The 8,856-nt window shown below is 62.2% G+C and overlaps 1 pseudogene; it reads right to left on the bottom strand.

Moving 5' to 3' along the window:
- Positions 1–3,018: 3,018 nt before the first annotated feature.
- LOC135894301 (small ribosomal subunit protein eS25-like) lies at positions 3,019–7,329 on the bottom strand (annotated as a pseudogene).
- Positions 7,330–8,856: the final 1,527 nt, after the last annotated feature.

The following is an 8,856-nucleotide window of genomic DNA, read 5'->3' as shown; positions in this document are numbered from 1 at the left end:
CAGCTTCTCCTCCAGCCCAGTGCAGCAACAAACCGCCGGGGAAACGCCACTCCCCATGCAGGCACCAGAGTCCCTCCGGCCCAGGCCAGGTTCTCTGCTGTCCTGCATGCCCCGGGACGTGCTCTCTCCTCGGGCTCAGGAGCTGCTCCTAGTCCTAGCTGCTGAACGGTCCCAGAGGTTCTGGTGGCGGCAGATAGGCCTGGGCTGCTGGGGTGACCCATCTCCCAGGGTCCAGTAAAAGGGAGGCTGAGAGCACAAACAGATGCAGTTCCACCCCAGTCTGCCATGTTCCCGGCCCCTCCCCATCTCTAGGGACAGTTCCCTGATTGGAAATACAGCAAAGCTGCCTGTCTTGCCTGGGGGGGCCCTGCACGTCAGGACCTGGGGTGGGCAGGAGCATGGCCAGCAGCACTGGATGGGCCTGCTCCGCATGGGACAGCAGGTTCAAGTGACCCTGGGTCGTTAATAGGAAGCCCTCTGGTATTTCTGTCTCCAGACTCCGCTCCTGCTGCGGGAGGCACTCCTGGAAGGGACCGCCCTCCAGAAGCAGTCCCCACTGGGCCCAGCCGTTCAGCCAGACCGCCCGGGCCATATGAGAGCTGCTGCTTTGCTGGCCCTGGGAAGCGTAGTAGGAGTTACTGCAGCCCTGAGGCTGCTCTACCTTACGCAGCCCAAGCAGGCCCCTAGCGAGCCCCAGAATGTGGGGAGCCTAAAGGCGGAGAGCCCCGCGTTCCTCCTGGGGGAGGAGAGGAGGGAATAGAGCCTGGCCCAGCCGTTGCAGGGCTGGGGAGAGAATAAGAAAGTGGGGCAGGGGGTTGCTCTGTGCTGCAGCCACGGCTGCACGTTTCCCAGCAGCTGCGGATGGCTCAGCCCATGCACACCCCGCTCAGGGCACCACGGGCGCGCCACGCTGCCAGCCAATCCCCCAGCAGTAGCGTGACCGTACTTCCCGTTTTGGCCAGGACAGTCCCTTTTTTAAGCCCTGTCCCGGCCGTCCCAACGTTTTGGGCATTTGTCCCGGTTGCTTGTCGACTTGATCAGCTGGCAAGAGCAAACAGGACAAATGCCCGGTTTTGTCAAACCAGTGGGTTGCAGAAGAACATGCAGGGGGGCGAGTGGCGATGCCAGCCCCGGGCAGGGGGGCAGGCAGGGCTAGGACAAGCAGTGACCCCAACAGGGAAGGGGACTCGGGCGAGCGGCTTGGGGGCAGGGAAGCGGGGGGGACTCAGGCTGCCCCGTGCAGTGTCCCGTTTTCCCTTTGGGAAATATGGTCACCAGCAGGGGCAAGTCAAGGGCGCTCCACACCCATGGCGGAGCAGGCAGCTCTGGGGGAATTGCCGTAAGCCAGGTGAGGATGAGCTGTTCCACACGCCCTGGGACAGGACGGCTGGGCAGAGCCACGTGGTTAACGGTGCCCTGAGCCGCCCCGGTCTGTGTTAGGCCCCAACACAGTTATTTTACCCCAGGGCAGAGCAGCTGGTCCCAAGCAGCGCCCGCCCGTGGTCCCATTGTCTGGACTATGACACAGCAGCTGTGGCTGCAGGCTGGAGCTCACAGGCGTCGGGGGCCAGGAAGCCAGCGCGGGGGTGGGAGGACGCCTCCTCAGTTCCACGCCGTGGGGGCTACAGGCAGGTTGCTGGGTCCCTTGTCACACAGCCCCGTCCCCCAGCACCAGGCCTGCGTCTGCAGCTCCCTCGATGTCAGCGCTTCAGCCCCACGCAATCAGCACAGGCTGCGTTGCCATGGCGATTAGTCATTTCCAATTAGTTTTTGCAGCAATTAGAGCACAGCCATGCCTGTGGTTTCCCCCTCACTTAGCAGCCCCAGTGGGTCAGAGAAACCCCCCCCACACCAGCCCCAGCCAGCTTTAGAACCAAGCCCAGTGTCCCCCCACACCCCTGCACCCCACCGGAAGGGCCCTTGTCCCAGCCCAGAGCCCGGCTGGGACCGGAAGTGCCAGCCTGTGCAGGGAGCTTCTCTGTACTGCAACAGCCCCATCCCACCCGAGCACCCCAGCAGGGACGCATTCATCCCCCCGCCCTGTGAGGCAGGGCCAGGCTAGGATGGGAGCAGAGCAGGAACCTGCATCCAAGCTTCCCACACCCTAGGCTTGCGCCCTAAGCACTGTGGCAAGGCTGGGCCCAGGAGTTCGGGGGAGGCGCAGAGCGGCAGAGAAGCCTAGAACTCCCCAAGAGACCCAGTGGGTTGTGCCCAGAGCGTGGAGCTGGGAACCAGAATCCAGGAGTCCAGTCCTGGCTCCGGCTGGGAGCGACGTCTAGCCGTTGGAGCCGACGGCCGGGCCTCCTGGTTCTGCCGCTGGGAAAGCTGCTCTTCCCTGTGCCTCCCTGCCATACAGCAGGGATGGCACCAGCTGGCTGGGGGGCAGGGGGCTCAAAGCACTGTCTGGCTCTCAGCAGCAAGCAAGTCTGTACAGCACCTAGCGAAGCACACTCCGGACCCGGGCCTGGTGCTCCTGCAGCGGCTGCATTATCCCAGAGCAGCCAGCCCCAGAACCCAGCAGACCAGCTCCAGCCCAGGTGTTTACGACCCCCTCTGGCACCACAAAGCCCAGCTCCGGGAGCAGCCCACCGAGGGCAGGACCCACTGTCCACAGGCTGGATGTGAAGCACCATTAATACCCGGCAAAGCACGGCAGGACGGAAAGTATGCAAATGGACTGAAGGCGAGTGGAGGTCATTTCTGAGAAGGTTTGACTGAGCGAGTGGAAACAGAGCTGGGGCTAGGGCAGCCGAAACCAAGTGCCTCCCTCGCTCCCTGGGTGGTTCACGCCCGTCTCTCCTGACCAGACGGCACCACACGATTCAAGCGTTAATGCTGGAGTCACAGGGAGCCTCTGTCAGCAGCCCTGATGCAGCACTGGCAGAGCGACCCCCGCACCAGGCCCAGGGGAGCCTCTCCAGGGCCGGAGCCCCACAGCACTCACCTGGCTCCCCGACTCGTTACAAGCTCAAACTCTGACGGAGCAGGGAGCAGAGCGGATTTGACACCTGGGAATGTTTTTTTTGTTTGTTTGTTTTTGAATTCAACAATTTTATTGTATACATTTACATAAGAAATATTGCAGAGGCGACTGGAAAACTTTTTAAAGCATCTTCCCCACCAGCAGGTGCATCTCCACCCTTTGTATTTCTGGTGTAAATCACTTGGGCTCGGTGCTTGGACACAAGTTTGATCAAACCTTTGCTGAGCAGTTCTTGGAGGGCAGCCCTTGCTAAAGATCCTCGAATCTTCAACCTTTCAGAGACTACAGCTGGCGTGATGAGCTTGTCGTTGGGCACTTCTTTGCCCAGTTTATCATAAGTAGCCTTATCAAACAAAACAAGGTTGTTCAGCTTGTCTCTTACTTTCCCCTGGGACCACTTCTTTTTTTGGCTTTACCCCCAGATTTTGTTCACTGGGTCCTTGTCTTTCTTCTCGGACTTCCCCACATCCTTCTTCTTCTTATCGTCCTTGGGGGGCCTGGTGGTTGCAGGGGAGTTACACTGGGGATGGGGGACTTCCCTTGAAGGAAGATCCCTGAGCTGTAACCTGAGCCAGGAGGGGGGTTGGGAGACTGGACAAAGGAGAGGAGGAGCTGGGGGGAGAGAGCTGCTGGAGGAGGTTTTGTTTTCAGTCTTGGGCTGGGTGGTGCAACGCAGGGAACCCCAAGCTGGGGTCTAAGCTCCCTAAACCCCCCAGAAGGACTTGATTGAGGGATTCTTGTTGTACCTACATGCTCTGCTTGGGACTGTATTCCTGTCATCTAATAAACCTTCTGTTTTACTGGCTGGCTGAGAGTCACGGTGAATCTCAGGAAGAGGGGTGCAGGGCCCTGACTCCCCCACACTCCGTGACACAAACCCCGCCCAGGTTTGGGGATCCCTGGCTCTCCCCATTGTCCCACCTGCCTGGCAGGGGCACCCGGAGGGCGTGGACAGAGGGGGCACCTCACAGCTTCCTTTAAAATTAATACAAGGCCCCGTCGGCCAGTGGGGGACCTGGGCCAAGACAGGCCCCAGGCCCAGCCCTGAGTGGCGGTGCCAGGACTCAGCGGGTGCCCAGCTGCCTGGCACTGAGGGTGGGGAGGGAAAGCCAGCTGGCTTTCACCCAGAACCCTCTCCTCACGTCCCAGCGACCCTCCCTCTGGCTGAGGACACGAGGGTCCTTCTGCCCCAGCCCATGTCTCCCAGTCCCCCCTGGTACCCCAGGCCGCATTACACCAGGGCCCCCCGCCAGCGAGACACGCAGCCCACCCAGCTGCTGTCCCTGAGGTCAGTGAGTGCGGTGAGGTCACACCCCTGCGGGAGCCCCAGCTGGCGCCGGGCCCAACCCCTCGACGCTGCGTCTCTCGCTGCTTTTTAGCAGCCAAACATGCAGTTCAGGGGCCAGACTGGTGCTTGCCACCGCCCCAGGTTGCCAGCCCCATTCTCCCCCAGCTCCCCAGCTGCTGCGCAGACCTCGGGCCGGTGAGCTCATGTCCTCCGCTGGCCTCTCCATCCAGCCCTTTAGCTCTGGGGGGCTTGCTGAGGGCATGGAGACCACGCACTTAAGGGGGCTGTTTACTGGGGGGGGGCAATCAGAGGCAGCGGATCCTGTCCACGGCTGTGTCCCTCCCTGGGCGCTTGAGAGCTCTTCTCCAGAGGGGTTGCCAGGGACCAGAGAGGGGGACAGTCAACACAGGCCTTCTCAGCGGGGAGGGGGGGTAGAGAACTGCAGAGGACAGCACTTCCCCCAACCACCCAGCGCCATCCGCTGTCCCACACGTGCATCGGTGACAGGCCTAGAGCCCCGAGGCAGGGCCTGTGGCACCAACCCTCCCTCACCAGCTCAGGGGGCTGGGGATGGCAGTGAGAGCGTCCTGGAGGAGCAGGGGCTAGGCTGGTGCGCAGCCGCTGCGGGGAGAATCGGGGAGAGTGGAGGGGGCTGCAGATGAAATTGGGTGTCGAGAGGAGGGGGTGCCACACAGCCAAGAACCCCCAGTACCTCAGTGTGGCCTCCTCAGGACTGCGGCGTCCCCGCTGCTGGCAGAGCCGTGACCCACTTCTCTGGTTCCCTGAGTCCGAGCTTCCAGCCGGGCAGCCCTGGCACGGCTGCTGCAGCGGAGCTCGGCGCCTGGTTCGGCGACAGGACGCAGCTGGGAGAAGGGAATGGTTCCCTGCGGAGGCCATCAGTCATTCAGGGCTTGGGGCAGCGTGGGAGAATAAGGCAGACTTGAGCCTAGCACAGGGGTAGGCAACTGGCGGCACGCAAGCTGATTTTCAGTGGCAATCACACTGCCCGGGTCTTGCCCACCGGTCCGGGGGGCTCTGCATTTTAATTTAATTTTAAATGAAGCTTCTTAAACAGTTTAAAAACCTTGTTTACTTTACATGCAACAATAGTTTAGTTATATATTATAGACTTATAGAAAGAGACCGTCTAAAAACGTTAAAATGTATGACTGGCACACAAAACCTTAAATTAGAGTGAATAAATGAAGACTTGGCACACCACTTCTGAAAGGTTACCAACCCCTGGCCTAGCACATTCCACTGCTCAAGGAGAGGGAGCCACAGCTGGGGAAACTGAGGCACAGCTAATCAGCAGCAGTCGGCAGAGCTGGGAATAGAACCCAGGAGCCCTCACTCCCAGCCCCATGCCCCCCCACGGTGACTGCAGGGTCCCACCTGGGGAGTTGCTGGCAGGCAGAGTGGGCCATGCAGGGGCTTCTGGCTGCACCTGGTGCTTTTGTCAGTCTCCACCCAGGCAATAGGCGGGTTAGGCTGTGGTAAATCAGGTGACAGGACAAATACCCTCCCGGCCCCATGCTGACAGCGCTCCCCGGCACCCTCTGAGACTGCAGCTCTTCAAACTGCCCCGCTCTCTGGCCACGTCTGCCTACTCCCCATGCTATCTGCCTACAACCTCTGCCCGCACCGCCTCCTCCCCGCTCACCCCACTGCGCCTGCTCTCAGCACATCGCCATGTGGCCAGGGCTGGGGAACGGTGCTGGAGCAGCAGCCCTGGAGGGCTCAGGCCTCTGCTTGTCCAAGCCCACTCCCAGCAGAGCACGGCACAGCAGCAGGGCACGTGCCATGCATACAGCCCCTGCACCCGGGGAGCTGGAAGTCGGCCTTGCCTCGGGTGTGCACCTCACGTGAAATAGTCGTATTCCGAGTGCTTGTACCCAAGCTCCGTTCTGTGCCAGCTGCCGAATGGACCTGCAGGCAGGCTCCGGGGTCCGCCCAGACTCCTGCGATCCACGCCCAGCCAACCCCCAAGCCAACAGCCACCTGGGCCCTTTGAAACACGGCTTATGGGCAAACTAACAGTCTGCCAGCGTAGGGAGGGCAGGAGAGTGGCAGGGCGCCCTGCGCCGCAGCGGGTTTGTTCTGCTGCAGGGCTGTCAGGGTTAACGGCGGGGACACGTAGGGGAGCGAGGGACAAATTTACCTCCTGTCTGTCGTAGGACGTGGTAAAAATAGGTGTCTCCCGCGAGCTGCTTTGCGTGTGGGGAGAGTCTGTCAGCGCAGAATAGAAAGGACTTCACTGGGTGCCATGGCAACGCTGACATCACCCAGTGCACACATAGGTAAATGATTGATGGGGCAGCGTCAGAGGCTGCTCTGGGCTCAGAGCTCTGCTGGGCGCTCTGTGCTGGGAGCCCTGGCAGGAGCTGGGAGCCCTGTGCTGGGAGCCCTGCGCTGGGAACTCGGACCCAAGCTGGGAGCTCTGCTGGGAGCCCTGCGCTGGGAGCCCTGGCTGGAGCTGGGAGCCCTGTGCTGGGAGCCCTGCGCTGGGAACTCGGACCCAAGCTGGGAGCCCTGCGCTGGGAACTCGGACCCAAGCTGGGAGCTCTGCTGGGAGCCCTGCGCTGGGAGCTCTGGCTGGAGCTGGGAGCCCTGTGCTGGGAACTTGGACCCAAGCTGGGAGCTCTGCTGGGAGCCCTGCGCTGGGAGCTCTGGCTGGAGCTGGGAGCCCTGTGCTGGGAGCCCTGCGCTGGGAACTCGGACCCAAGCTGGGAGTGCTGAGCTCTGACACTCCTAGGAACTTGACCAAGATTTTCCTACTTGGGCACCTCCCCCTCTGCCCTGAGGCCGTTCAGGCCCCTAACCAAAAGCACCTGATTCTCAGAGGCTCTGCACCTGCTGCTCCCACTGAGGCCCAGGGAAGCTGCTGGCGAGCAGCCCCTTTGGAAGCCAGGCCAGTTCCATTTCAGTGCCTAGCTGTGGCTGCCCAGGCGTGGGCCTGGTGCTGGGAGCTCCATGGGCTGGGCTGGGCGGTGCCCCTCGAGGCCCCTCTCACCGCGTTTTCTGTCCTGGAACACGCCGGCGAGTCGCCGTTTTCCATCTGGAAGCTGAGCTGCAGCTGTGCTCGCCTCCTCCCCGTGCACAGCCGGCCTGGCAGCCGATCCTGGCGAGCGCACTGTCAAGGGGCTGGGTGGATGCGATTGTATCGCTGCACCCACGTCGAGTGCCGAGGCAGCCGCTCCCACCCCCCCCGGGTTAAAGCATGGAAAATTCTTTGCCTCCCCAACACTGGCCCAGCCTGGGCCCTCGCAGTGGCCTTGGGAAACAGGATTTACGTTTCGGACTGCACTGCCATGAATGACATACACGATCAGCAGAGCAGGACAGAGCTCGGGGGCTGGAACGAGCCCTCTCCCAGAGCCCACAGCGCCAGCAGCAGCCCCGAGCGCCCCTGCCCAGCCAGTCGCTCAGCAGCTCGGCACTGCGGAGACGCTCCCAAGGGATGATCCCTGTGCACTCCAGCCCCAGGGTCCGGGGTCCCGTCTCAACTACTCGGCTGTGAATCTGCCCTGGCCCCTGAGCTCAGGATCTGGCTTGTTTGCTCAGGACTGGGGGGCGGGCAGCAGCCCTTGCCAGCTGGGTGCGTTAGGGAGCAAGGCAGCCGGGGGTCTGCGGGGGCTGGGGGGGAGCAGCTTGTGCTCTGCCCCAGCAGGTACTCGGGATGCTCACAGCTGACCCCTCCTGGCCCAAGGCGGCATTGATGGGCTCCTCCATGCACTCGGGTCAGGCCGGGGGGTGGGAAGTGCGGGGACGGATGGCAGGGGGCTCCTCCCCTCACGCACCACTGGGCTCCTGCTTTAACTCATCGCCGAGTTTCCACCCACAGCCACATCCCAGGGAGGCTCCACGGGCCCCGTAATTACAGGGGCGGGGCTGGTGCTGCCAGATGAGCAGGTTCAGACTTTCCGTCCTGAGGAAACACTGTCAGCGACTCCCTCCATGGTCTGGAGCCCCATGTACATGGGAGGCTCTGCACAAGGCCCCCCTCCTGGGAGCCGGTTCACAGGGCCAGCTCGAGTCCCTGTCCCTTTAATTGGTTTGTCTCCACATTGACGCTGTTCCGGCTGGTGCCAAGCGGCTTTGCCCACCCGAGGTGCACTCTGGGAGCCTGCCCCGCTGGTTTCCATGCACCCCCCCTTTGTGAGGCTGTTTGCTCTACGCCCCACAAATTGCCAGCTGGAGCTGCCGGCCCCGGCGATGTCAGCAAAGCAAACAGCCCCACCCGGCTGCCTGACGTGGCTGTTCCTTGCCCTGGGTGGCTCCCTGGCTGCAGGCCCACGTCCCCACCCACGAAGAACCAGCCCTGGGCGAGCAGCATCAGGTGCCCTCCTGCTCCAGCCCAGGAGGGCACCTGAGGGGCCCCCCAAACTTCCTTGCTCCTGGAGTCCAGGCTGCGAGGAGGCTGAATGAGAGCCATCCTTGCTTGTAGGTGCTTTAATCAGTTCCAGAGCGGAGCAAAGCAACCTCTGGGCCTCAGTGGAAGGGGGCTGGCCAGCAGCCAGGGCTGTGAGCAGTGCCTGGCCTTCCCAGGCTGGGGAGCAGCTGCAACACCAGCAGGCGCTGATTA

The sequence above is a fragment of the Emys orbicularis genome, chromosome 24 (genome assembly GCF_028017835.1).
Source record: "Emys orbicularis isolate rEmyOrb1 chromosome 24, rEmyOrb1.hap1, whole genome shotgun sequence".
NCBI lineage: Eukaryota > Metazoa > Chordata > Testudines > Emydidae > Emys > Emys orbicularis.
Note: the sequence above shows the minus strand (reverse complement) of the source record. Positions and strands in the feature narration are given on the sequence as shown.